Source organism: Zootoca vivipara, chromosome 11 (genome assembly GCF_963506605.1).
Source record: "Zootoca vivipara chromosome 11, rZooViv1.1, whole genome shotgun sequence".
Classification (NCBI taxonomy): Eukaryota; Metazoa; Chordata; class Lepidosauria; order Squamata; family Lacertidae; genus Zootoca; species Zootoca vivipara.
The window spans coordinates 49,413,543-49,427,262 of NC_083286.1; the positions used below are offsets into that span (position 1 = coordinate 49,413,543).

Genomic DNA, 13,720 nt, shown 5'->3' on the forward strand with positions numbered 1-13,720 from the left:
ATAATGCCAGTATTGGTTGTGCTTGCTTGGAGAAGTCTACGTGTGTATTCTGAACAGTGGAAGACCAGGAGAGAAAGGATTAAGCATCCCCTTCCTTCACACTGAATTTTCCACTTCCTGAAGCAGCTTTAATTTTTAAAAGCAAGCACTGGACTACGCAACCTGTAGTTTTGCCCATGAGATTCTGTGCTTCCTTTGACTCCATTTTCACAACAGTTCCTATAAAAGAAATCAAGGAAAGGTTGTTGCTGCTGCAAAGAATTTGTTGGCTGTGCTTCACTTTGAGAGTGCTTCACATTGAGTGTATCTTTGAACCTGCTTGTTTCTCCCTCGGTCTCTTATGTCTTGGTCTGCCCTGACCATTTCCAAGTCTTTTCCAGGTTCTTGTCGGACTTGCATCCTGCCTGGTCGCTATTTCTTTTCCCTTGCTTGTTTACCCTAACTTTTTCTGCCCTTGCTGAAGCATACAGCTTCAGTCATAGAATCAAAGAGTTGGGAGGGAGCCTGGAAGACATCTAGTCAAAGCATCCTGCTCAGTGCATGACCTGCAGTGCAGAATGCAACTGCATGAGCTCTGAGAATGGCCACCCATTCTCTGCTTAAATACCCCTAGAGAGGCAGAGCCCATCATCTCTTGAGGCAGTTTGTTCCACTGTCAAACAGCTCTTACCATTAAAAAAAATCCTAACAATGTTCAGCTGAAATCCACTTCCTTGCAATTCCACCACATTCATTCTAGTACTGCTCTCTGAAGCAATGGAGAGCAAATCTGCTCCATTTTCTATGTGATAGCCCTTCAGATATTTGAAGACAACTACAACATCCCCCTTGGGACGTGGGTGGCACTGTGGTCTAAACCACAGAGCCTGGGGCTTGCCGATCAGAAGGTCGGCGGTTTGAATCCCCGCGACGGGGTGAGCTCCCGTTGTTTGGTCCCAGCTCCTGCCAATCTAGCAGTTCAAAAGCACATCAAAGTGGAAGTAGATAAATAGGTACAGCTCTGACGGGAAGGTAAACAGAATTTCCATGCGCTGCTCTGGTTCGCCAGAAGCGGCTTAGTCATGCTGCCCACATGACCTGGAAACTGTCTGCGGACAAACACAAGCTCCCTCGGCCTGTAGAGCGAGATGAGCATTGCAACCCCAGAGTCTTCCACGACTGGACCTAACGGTCAGGGGTACCATTACCTTTACCTATGTCATAAGAAGATAATTCTGTTTACCTTCTTTCCCCACGGCTAATGTACTTTCTGGAACCAGCTGTCCTTCCACACCCTTGATGTGTAAGTTATATCAACTTACCTTTACCTTTACAACACCCCCCTTAATATTTTCTTCTCCAGGCTAAACATACCCAGTGTTTTCAACCACTCCTATTTGGACTTGGTTTCTGGACTCTGCGCCATCTTGGTTGGATTGCCTTCGTCTAGACATGTTCCAGTTGGTCAATTCCCTTCTTAAAATGTTTCACTGAGTACTGTCCACTGTGATTGCGATGCTTCTACCTTCTGACTTGGCCCCTCTGACGCAGCAGAAAGCAGTAGTAGTGGGCGCTGGGTTACATTGCATTAAATGGTCTTATAAATATAATAATGGGAAGGACGGGAAGGGGTTAGACCAAATGTCTGACTTCTTCAGTATTCAGTTTCAGTTTCCAACAGAGACCAACCAGATGTTCCTTGGAAGGGCATGAAGGCAACAGCTCTCCCCAGTTGTTTAACCCCAACATTTGGTTTTCACATGTACACTGCTTCTTGGCATTGGGGATTGCATTGAAGTATTATGGCTATAGAACCATAACTTTGTATCATTTTTTAAAAAGTCTGTCTAAATTTGTTGCCATCACCACGTACTGTGATTAGTGAATTTCACCGGTTAATTATGGATTGAGGGAAACAGTCCTTCCTTTTTCTTTCATGAACCTACTGCTGCCCATCAATCTAACTGGGTTACCACAAGTTCCAGAGTCATAAGAGAAGGTATAAAAAAGAATAATGGTGGCGGTGCTTGCCTTTGAAGTCTTAACTGGTCTGAGACCCAAGTATCACTCGCTAAAATAAGCCCGCCTGCGCGGCACAATAATCTTCAGATATCTTCATATGAGTTACTTTGCCATCTCAGGTGATAATAGAGAAAGAGTCTTCATGGCGATGGAATCCTGCTTTTGCAAAGCTCTCTTCAGAATGACCCACGTCAAAGGCATTTTAATTCTCATTTTATGTATGCTGCTTTTTATTCCTTTTATCAGCTTTTTTGTTTCTTGGGTTCTATATTTTGTTTTATTTGTAAGCCACCCAGAATTTTTTTTTTAATTGAAGAAAAAATAAGTACTGCTTCTTCTGTACAGGCAGCAGCTCTCCAAGCCTTCGGGCAGAGATTTTTCACAGGCTGTCTACTTGCAATCTTTCTTCATGTGCAAATCATGCACACTACCACCAAACCAAGGACCCTTCTATGTTCCCCACCCAGCATTACCCTTTTGTCAGTGAGCTAGAAGCCAGCTGTTCTCTCTAGCGCCAACTCTTTCCAGCCATGGAAATGGGAATTTCCATATGGCTATGTCATAAGAAGTTAATTCTGTTTACCTTCTTTCCCCACGGCTAATGTACTTTCTGCAACCTGCTGTCCTTCCACACCCTTGATGTGTAAGTTATACCAACTTACCAGCATGTATCACATACTGCTATTCACGTCACTCCTGAATTTGGGCCATCGTGCAGTGTGCTCATTTATATTTGGATATTACATCTGATATTTCAAGCTACCATAGGAAAATAATGCCACTCAGTTCACATTTACTGCTTATAACCATGGGTCGTCACAGTGCAAAGCAGGGGAGAGGGACACGAGACAACAAATGTGATGATAAATAAAACAAAGTTAAGCATTTATCAAAGCCTTGCAGTTGGATCAATGAGTAGAATAATTTATAAGTCCAGTTCAATCCCATCATACCAATTTCCAGTTTCAGTTTTAGTAAGTAACCATTAACCATTATAAAAAATACAAAAATAAAAACAAAACATCAAAATAATGAAACTTCTTCAACAATATATTCCACATTTGCCTTAGAAAGTATGTTTTGCTCCCTTGGCTTGTCACTAAGAAGTCAGGAACTCTTTTATCTTGATATCCACCTTAAATAAAAATCTACCTTCTGACACACAAATCAGTTTCAACTTTCTTTCTTTCTTTTAACAAATCAGTGATATATTTTCTCTAATATCTTGTGCCAATGAACAGTTAAACTGATAATAGGCAGGTCCTTGATCTCATCCAACCCACTGTAGCAGATATAAAAAAGGTAAAAGGTAAAGGGACCCTGACCATTAGGTCCAGTCGTGACCGACTCTGGGGTTGCGCGCTCATCTCGCATTATTGGCCGAGGAAGCCGGCGTATAGCTTCCAGGTCATGTGGCCAGCACGACAAAGCCGCTTCTGGCAAACCAGAGCAGCACATGGAAACACCGTTTACCTTCCCGCTGTAGCGGTTCCTATTTATCTACTTGCATTTTGACGTGCTTTCGAACTGCTAGGTTGGCAGGACCAAGCAACGGGAGCTCACCCCGTCACAGGGATTCGAACCTATCTGGGTAGCAGATATAGGAAGTGCTTTTTTGTAGAAAAATAGGTGCTAGTACTCACCATGAAGTTGTTACAGTAATTGCCACACTTTTAAACAACAACAAAAAGAGATGCCAGTACTGTGTACCCTTGAGTACCCCCTGAAAAAACCACTGGATATAGTACCTTGAAGGTCATTCTACCTTCAAGAAATGTAGAAGGCATTAATTGGAACCTAGCAAGAGTGAGATCTCTCCTGAGATGATTCTTACTGATTTTAAATGAGTAGTTCTCATGGCGGAAAATAACGTGATGTGCTGAAAATTAAGAGAGGAGTGAATAGTTGAGCCAAGCAATTCCTTAAATACTGAGTGGAGATATCTCTGCCTCATAAATCTTAAGGAAGCAGGCCACTGAAATGTGTGAAATGCCAGAAAGAGAGAGGGCTGTCCATGAGCCTAAGGGTCATGTGCTTACACTAAACTGTGGTTTCACAATACATGCAAACCATACCAACCTCTAAACTGAATCAACGCCCTCTACTAGATTAATAAATAACAAGATAAAAGTACACGATTTTGCCTGTCACAGTCATACAACAAAAGCAAACAGAAGTAGTAAAAGCCCTACACAAATCTGGAGCAGCATCCCTAAGGCGGTTGGATGGTGCCTTGCATTATTCCTTCCAGCAACTCCTGCAGCCAAGCTGCTGCCAAACATATTATTCTGCTTTCCTTTGGACCACATCAACGAGGCCGAGAGAGGGGTCCTGATGTCTAGGGAGCCTAGGACCTCCATAAACACTGCCCAGGCTTTGTGCACCGGGGAGTTCACTTAGGTGTTGATAACACAGAGGTTTTACGTCACCCCTGGAAGCGCACTCCATTGTCTCTTGAGACATCCGGATGCCAGGAACAAAATATTTATTTATATATTTGTCTCGCTGAATGTTTATGCTGTCTAGAGGGTGCTTGGCAATGCTTTTGTTTTTGCTCCTGGCTGTAGCTTTTTGGCACAATTTTGTTCTTCGCCCTCACTGTCCAGGGCTCATTTGCCCTTCTGCCTTTTACCATAATCAGATTACCACCACCCTTTATGATTTCCTTTGTGGCCATCCATGACATCACTACAGCAGATGTTGCACTGTGACATCATTGACAAAATCGTAGGGAACAAAAAAATAACAGTGCAGCTTAAAGGGCAGTAAGATAGGCTAGTTCACATATCCTGAATATTAGAGAGCTAAATTCCACCACCATGGCATAATATTCTTTCAGGAAATCCTATCAGCTAATCTCTTCCTGTGCCCCTTTTCTTATTTTGATGAGATGAAGATGTTATTAGACTGAGTAATTCAGTTTTCCAATAGATCAGTCACCAAGATTAACTCAGTGTGTTTTCAACAAGCTGTCCTCAATGTTGGGAAAAAGTCATACTGCAAGCATGTTCAATTCAGAAGGCACATTTCAAGTGTGATTAAGCTGTAACAGGATAGGCTGTTTTCCTCTGGACTCTGAGCAAAAGCACAAATCCCTTTTGATTCATTCTCAGCAGAGGAGATTGCTTAGTGATAACTGGCTAGGAGGAGGAGGACTATACTGAATATACAGATGTAGCAGCATGGACATTCTTTCTGGTGGACAAAGAGGCAAATAAGGAGAGATTTGAACCTATTCAAACTAAGAATGTTCCTATAAATAACTCTTGTTTCATCTGAGCTAGAAAGGCTCAATATACAGTACCAAGATTTTTTCCTCTTTACCTTAGAGTCCTTTCCTACACTAGGCAGAGATTCCTACAGTCATAGGCATGATTAAACTGCAACAGTAACAGCATTTAAGCAAAAAGAAACATTTAGTTCCGACTTAACTATCAGCTGTGGAGAACCTTAATTTCATTCCTTGATTAGACCAAGATTAGACCAAATTCACAGGTGTGAGAATGGCAGAACAGAATTTCCCATATCTTCTAATAGGAGGCCCTCCAGTTTCAATAATACCCTCACAGGCAAAGACAGGTAACTCACTTCTTACACAAGGGCCCACGCGTAGATGCAAAAATGCTGAAAGCCAGGCTAGAACCACCCCTCCTACAAGAAGTAGGGCTGCTTGTCCACAGAGGCATCAACATGCAAGGGCAATGGTGTGTGTGTGTGTGTGAGTGAGAGAGAGAGAGAGAGAGAGAGGTTGCATGCACAACAACATCAGGATGTTGGGAGGAGCCAGGGGGCGGAGCCAAATGTGGTGGCAAAGTGGCTTCAATGGCTGGTAGCTCCTGCTGCTGCCGCTGCCACCAGCAAGGAACTGCTTCAACACTTCTTCCCTTCTGCGGCAAGAGGAGGAGGAGGAGCTGGCCACTGAAGCTGTGCTGTGCTCAGCTCTGTGCTTGGCCTTCTCCACCCCCTGATTTTTTTTGGATATTGAAGGGCTCACTTCCCAGGAGTTGGCACCCCTGCTTGCCTAGCTCTGGGAAGGAAGAGCAAGGGCTTTGGGATCCCGCCAGAGCCCTCGCAGCTACTTCCCAAAGTCGAATAAGCCTGTGATTGCAGCTGTGGTAGGGGGCAGAAAGAAAAGCAGATGGAGGGTAGGTTTCCTCTATTCCCCATTTATTTATTTATTTACTGTATTTACTGTATTTATTTATTTATTTATTTATTTTATTTAGCTAGCCACCTCATCTACACATAACTGCGATCATACAAGTACTGTATAATAAGGATAAGATGCAAGCTACCTGTATAGAAAAACACAAATACGAGTATTTGTGATGATAAACTGGTGGAACGTCTTCTCCACCATTTATTTGACTTCCCCAAATAAAGGTATGCCAGAGCTAAATATTTCACACTCAGCCCTTTTAGACTCTGGCCAATTTAGTATAAAATTGCCCACTCGCTAGATGGTGGAAATCTGGCCTAACTGCTAAAGTGGCTTGTTTTTGTAAATGCCACAGCTAGACACGATAAAAGAGATTTTGAAAATAATACAGTTGATTGCACAGTGACCCAAAATGCTGCCTTTTCCCTTTAAATTTCCTCTTTAATGATGCAGTGTATCCTCACTTTCCTGATGGTCTGCTTTTGTTCACGGATCCTGCTAGCCAGCCATGCCTTCCTTCAAGATGCCACAACCTGTAAGGCAGTGGTTCCCAACAGGTGGTCTGCGGACCCCCAGGGGTCCGCGAGCTATGCCAGAGGGGTCCGCAAGATGCTATTAGAATAAAAAATATATTAAATATATTTCGTATGATAACAGATTTTTTGTTTTGGCCGCTTCCTGCATGAGCAGAGTCTAGCGCAAAACTAGAATTAGATAGAGGCAGTAGTTCTGCTGTATGCCGTTAGGTGGCGCTTTACAAACACTAAAAGGTAAGGTAAAGGGACCCCTGACCATTAGGTCCAGCCGTGACCGACTCTGGGGTTGCGCGCTCATCTTGCATTATTGGCCGAGGGAGCCGGCGTATAGCTTCCAGGTCATGTGGCCAGCATGACAAAGCCGCTTCTGGCAAACCAGAGCAGCACATGGAAACGCCGTTTACCTTCCCGCTGTAGCGGTTCCTATTTATCTACTTGCATTTTGACGTGCTTTCGAACTGCTAGGTTGGCAGGAAACCTTACAAACACTGCTGCTTTGCAAAGAGGCAGTGCGCGCATTCTACTAATGCTCACTTCCCCAAGATGCTTTGCGCACGTCGGCTTCATTTGTGCGCTACTGCGCAGGTACCCTGTTTTCTCCATTCCCCTCCCTCCTCCCTGGCACGCGCTGCCTCTTTGCAAAACAGTAGTGTTTGTAAACAAAGCGTTGTTTTTCGCGGAAGCTACAGTTCGCGTAGTTAAAAATGGACCATTGGTTAAAAAGTGGTTCATCTCATTAAGAACTGAAAATTAAAACTAACTGTATACTGATGGAGTACTCTGTTGTAACTGTAAAAAACGTATAAATATAAAATATAAAAAGACTCTTAAATTGCCTCTCACTTTTTAATTTTAGGATTAGGAATTAATGGGGGTCCTTGTCACAATAGCGGCTCGATGAGGGGTCCTCGAGAAAATTTTGTTGGGAACCCCTGCTGTAAGGAGTCCAAGCAGTGCATTCCAGTTTCCAGTTTCCTTTTACAATTGACAGTAAATATTCCATGCCTGCTGGGCATGTTCAGTCTCTTTTTAAATTGATGGGGTTCATGCTGAAGATTTTTTGCACTTCTACAAACCCCAGGATTGCCTTGAGTATGTTTATACTCTTGCTTCTCAGTGCCACTTGTCAACATTTACCACCTGTGTTCAGGGATAGATATTTTACTACTTCTTTATCATAGCTTTGACAATAACATTGATGAATAATAATGGCAGGAGTTATGTAACTCAGTTATGTAACTGAGGTCTTGATATCACGGGAAGCAGGTAGGTGGATTAGTATGTATGGTTTCTGCTGACCACATCCTTTCTGCTTACTCAGGAACTGCTGCTCTTCATCTGAACCATGATGGCATCGAAACCTCAACCTTCTGAAGGCATTGTCTCTTCATTTTGAAACTTTGCTGACTGAAACTATGATACTTAGCATTTTTTAAAGTAATATAGGTAGACACTGCCAGAAACACAGAGCTCAGCATATATTACAGAACATATTACCAATCTGCTGTTTGATCTAGCAGTTCTGCTCACTTGGAGACAGCTGTCCCTTTTCATTTTTCACACTACCACCTCATGTGGTATAGGGTAGACCGATCATATGATGTTAGCAAAATCCCAGCAAGTATTTTAGTAAAAGGTTAGGCACAATTTAGGCAGAGGGTATACCAAGCAACAAGAAACGGAGCTGACATTTTGCAGAAGGCTAATCTTAAAAATTGAAATGGCGACTGTCAATGCAAAAGGTGTCAGAGGAAGCACGTGACTTGCAGTGCAATCCTATACGTTCCTACTCAGACGTAAGCCCAATTTAAGTTAGTGAGAACTGCTCTCGCGTAAGAGTGCATAATGTTACACCCTAAATTGTACTGAATTAAAAGACTTCAAAATAAGCTTATGTTCATTAAATTCAAGTGAAGTAATGTACCAAAATATATTTTGGTGGGTAACACTGAGGTTTGGGAATGTGTGTTGCAACCAGAGGAATAGGATCATCATCACTGCAGTAAATCAAAGCCTAGATTACAGGTTTCCAAATCCTCTTAATTTGATTAAAAATAATCATCTTTATAAATTGATCCATGGTTTTATATCTGTTTGAAAAAAAGCTTAAAAGGCTGTAAGATAGTCCTCTCCTGACAGGAGTTTAATAGCCAGGGGTCCCTTTTGGTAAGAGTTATACTGTAAATCAATAGTATATATAAGAACTAAGACTGGTTTGCTGAACCAGACCAATCTTAAACTAGCCTAGTGTATTTTTTTCTACCAGTGGCCAAGCATATGCTTCCATAAGCTCATAAACTTGATCTGAAGGTGATGGTCTTACCTTGTTATTTCAGCACTGGTTACCAAGAAGTGCATTGTTCCTGCATATGGAGTTCTGCAGCTATTAGCTGTTGTAGCTAAATGGAATTACTGATCATTAAATGCTTTATTTTATATTCAATTGACATTTCATTTGCTCATTAATTTTACTGAATGCCATAGAGCAGGTATGGGGAACCTGTGATTCTCCGGGTGGTGTTAGACTCCAGCTCCCATTACCCTTGGCCATTGGTTATGCTGACTGGGACTGATGGAATTTAGAAGTCTACAAATTCCCCACCCATGCTCTATGGATACTAATTTGATCTAAGAAACTTGGCTCTCCCACCTTTAACAAACCAAAGGGCATTTGCCTTCTGCAATGTTGAAAAGGAACAGGTGCCATGCTTTGGTTCATGAACGCGCACACAAGTATTCCTCTCATCCAGAGTCTCATGTCGATTCTGATTTGCAGAAATGTGACCCCACATAGCAGAGCTTCCTCTGTCGCTACAAAAGAAAGGAATGCTCTCCACATGCAGTGCTTTGTAGATGTAGACCAGATGAGGGAAACATTTGACACTGCAGATGTTGTACAACACCCATCACCCCTGGCCATGCTTGCTGAGGCTGATGGGAGTTGTAGTTCAGCAACATCTGCGGGGGTGGGGAGGTTTCCCCACACCTGATTTAGACCTTCCCTCTCCTTCTGGGTATGGGATTCCCACAAGAAATCACTAGATCAGGGTGAGTTCATTGACTTGGTCCAGAGTTTCTCCATGAAGTCATCATTTGAAAGCATGAGAAGATTATCAATCGATCTATCCCTGGTCACTTACAGTATTTGACTTCAGCATGGCTTGGGCTAAAGTAATACGGTAGTAGATTTTAAACTAGGTGCATGAACTAGCAGAAGTTAAACCCTTTTTATGTCTCAGTGATTCCAGTGGAAAGGTAAAGTGGGTCCTTACATTTCCCCCATTGAAATCAACAGGATTTTCAAATGCTAAATGTTGGCCTGAAAAGGCCTTATTTTTGCAGTCCCTGTGCATGTACCCTGGGGACGCTGTGGTCTAAACCAGTGCTCCCCAACCTTTTTATCGCCGCGGACCAGTCAACGTTTGATAATTTTACTGCGGCCCGCTGAGGGGGGGGGGGGACGTTGATTGTTTATATTTTATTTATATTGTTTTGATTTAATAATTTTAATTTAATTGTATTTAAATGTGGTCCCAGCTCCTGCCAACCTAGCAGTTCGAAAGCACGTCAAAGTGCAAGTAGATAAATAGGAACCGCTATAGCGGGAAGGTAAACGGCGTTTCCATGTGCTGCTCTGGTTTGCCAGAAGTGGCTTTGTCATGCTGGCCACATGACCTGGAAGCTATACGCTGGCTCCCTCGGCCAATAATGCGAGATGAGCGCGCAACCCCACAGTCGGTCACGACTGGACCTAATGGTCAGGGGTCCCTTTACCTTTACCTTTACCTGGGCGGCCCGGTACCAATTGATCCACGGACCGGTACCGGTCCGTGGCCCGGGGGTTGAGGACCACTGCTTTAATAGATGCGGTATCATTAATCATCCCTCTGGAGCTAGGTAGAACTATAAATTCTTTTTTTTATTTAATTTTTATTTAATGGCAGCTAGGATATGCAGGCCTCCAGTGCACATTAGAACTTTAATCTGGTTTGATGTATGAGCTTAGACAAAAAACAGCCTTTGCTGAAGGGTTTCCAAATTATTCCAAGGGGCTTTCTCTGCATTGTAACAATTTTTTTTTTTAAAAAAGGGTAAAGGATCCCTGACAGTTAAGTCCAGTCCAAGACAACTCTGGGGTTGTGGTGCCCATCTTGCTTTACTGGCCGAGGGAGCCGGCGTACAGCTTCTGGGTCATGTGGCCAGCATGCCTAAGCCGCTTCTGGTGAATCCAGAGAAGCGCATGGATACGCTGTTTACCTTCCTGCCGGAGTGGTACCTATTTATCTACTTGCACTTTTGGGGGTGCTTTCGAACTGCTAGGTTGGCAGGAATTGTAACAATTAGAGAAGTAATATTGGGTCAAACCTCATCTGAAACAGGGTTCTTGCAGAAATGGGGACTCAAAGCTGACAACCCTATGGAAAAATAAGAGACTACTAATACTACAAAGGGACATGGGTGTCGCTGTGGTCTAAACCACAGAGCCTAGGGCTTGCTGATTGGAAGGTTGGCAGTTCAAATCCCCGCAATGGGGTGAGTTCCCGTTGTTAGGTTCCAGCTCCTGCCCACCTAGCCGTTCAAAAGCATGTTCAAAAGCATCTGGCGGGAAGGTAAACGGCGTTTCCGTGCACTGTTCTGGTTTGCCTGAAGCGGCTTAGTCATGCTGGCTACATGACCTGGAAGCTGCCTGCGGACAAACGCCGGCTCCCTCGGCCTATAGAGCGAGATGAGCGTGCAACCCCAGAGTTGTCTGCGACTGGACCTAACGGTCAGGGGTACCTTTACCTTTACTAATACTACAAACCTACTCCAGAAAGCCCATTTCAAGCTCTAACCCCCTTTTCCCACTATTTAATTTTTCCCACTACAAAACCGAACACCATCCCACATACTTCAAGCTTTCTCATGTTGTGTATGTTACATCTTTTTTTTATTTTAAGAATCATATTTATTTATTTTCCTTTCATCAAAATACAAACATTTACATTATACATTTTTACATTTTCCAATTCACATCTTCAACCCTCCTTTCTCAACAAAAGGGAGAAAGGTAGGGGGGGGGAACGGGAAAAATAAATAAATAAATAAATAAATAAAATAAAATAAAAAAATTACCACACAAAAAGAAAAAAAAGGACAAAAAAATAACGAATTATAATGATACAAATTAAAAGGACTTCCTGTTATCTCCGTCAGCATACTTTTTTCCTTTGTCGAATGTATATACAATCATACTATTTCTTTTTACCAGTGGTTTCACATTCCTATTGCTTTAATCCTCCTTTTTTTTCCTACTAATGGCCTTTTTTTTTTTGTTTCTACTCAAACGCTATCATTGGTATTTTGTTCTTACTATATTTCATAACGTATTTTTTATACCTATCCCATTTTTTCACGAATTCTTCTTTAACCTTTCCTCTCAGGCTATTCGTTAGTTGTGCCATTTCGGCAAATTCCTGGAGTTTATTTTGCCATTCTATAACTTTTGGGGCATCTTTTTCTTTCCATTTTTTGGCAATAACAATCCGTGCTGCTGCTAACGAGTATAAAAGGATTTCTCTTAACTGTGGTGGAATATCTTTCTGAAATGTAACTTGTATGTATGTTACATCTTAAAAAGGTAAAGGAACCCCTGACCATTAGGTCCAGTCGTGACCGACTCTGGGGTTGTGCACTCATCTCGCATTATTGGCTGAGGGAGCCGGCGTATAGCTTCCAGGTCATGTGGCCAGCATGACAAAGCCGCTTCTGGCAAACCAGAGCAGCACATGGAAACGCCGTTTACCTTCCCGCTATAGCGGTTCCTATTTATCTACTTGCATTTTGACGTGCTTTCGAACTGCTAGGTTGGCAGGAGCTGGGACCAAGCAACGGGAGCTCACCCCGTCGCAGGGATTCGAACCGCCGACCTTCTGATCAGCAAGCCCTAGGCTCAGTGGTTTAACCACAGCGCCACCTGGGTCCCTTTATGACAACTTTAGACTTTGGCAAATAATACTATGACAACTTTAGACTTGGGCAGAAGAGCAATAAGCTCTGTGATGAACGTTGATGTGGAGCTTAAAGCATCTGTGATCATGCATGGAAGCATCCAAGGCTTCACGTCCTACAGTGGCTCTTCGTTGTTGGAAATGCAGCCTCAACATGCTGTGGGGAAGGCTGATTCCTCCAAAGTCTGGCATGTGGTTATGTGATTGCTGTGTATTTGGGGTCAGGAAACCAGTGGGGAATTTATGGGCCTCCAGATGCTGACAGACCCTTCCATCCCTACCTGCATTCTTCACTATTTCTGCGAAAAATGCAAAATTATGCAACAATCCTCTCTCTGCCTGTAAAGCCTTGTACCAACTCACTCTACAGTTTGAGCAACTAAAATACTGTATTCACGCTTAGCTACTGTACCTACAAGAAGGTTCAAGTTTGAGTAGTAAATCTATGTGGAAAGAAATCTAACAGATGGCGCATGTCTATACTATCTAGTAACTTAGATTCCAAGCTATTTGTCACGCACACACAGGGTAAGTCCCATTGAATTTGCTCCCAGATAGAGGATTTTAGACTTAGTAATTTTCCCTCACTGGCTTGATTCGGGCATCTTAGGGCAGTGCTCCCCAACCTTTTTATCGCCGCGGACCAGTCGACGTTTGATAATTTTACCGCGGCCCGCTGAGGGGGGGGGACGTTGATTGTTTATATTTTATTTAGATTGTTTTGATTTAATAATTTTAATTTAATTGTATTTAAATGTTCCTTGGGCGGCCCAGTACCAATTGATCTTCAGCCCGGGGGTTGAAGACCACTGGTCTAAACCACTGAGCCTAGGGCTTGCCGATCGGAAGGTCGGTGGTTCGAATCCCCGCGACAAGGTGTGTTCGAAAGCACATCAAAGTGCAACTAGATAAATAGGTACTGCTCCAGTGGGAAGGTAAACGGCGTTTCTGTGTACTGCTCTGGTTTCGCCAGAAGCGGCTTAGTCATGCTGGCCACATGACCCAGAAAAACTGTCTGCAGACAAACAACTGTT

General features: G+C 43.0%; 1 protein-coding gene across 3 annotated transcripts in view; it reads left to right on the forward strand.

The window, feature by feature from the left end:
- ALPK2 (alpha kinase 2) overlaps positions 1-13,720 on the forward strand; it is an 82,026-nt gene that overhangs the window by 36,499 nt on the left and 31,807 nt on the right. The window lies entirely within an intron of this gene.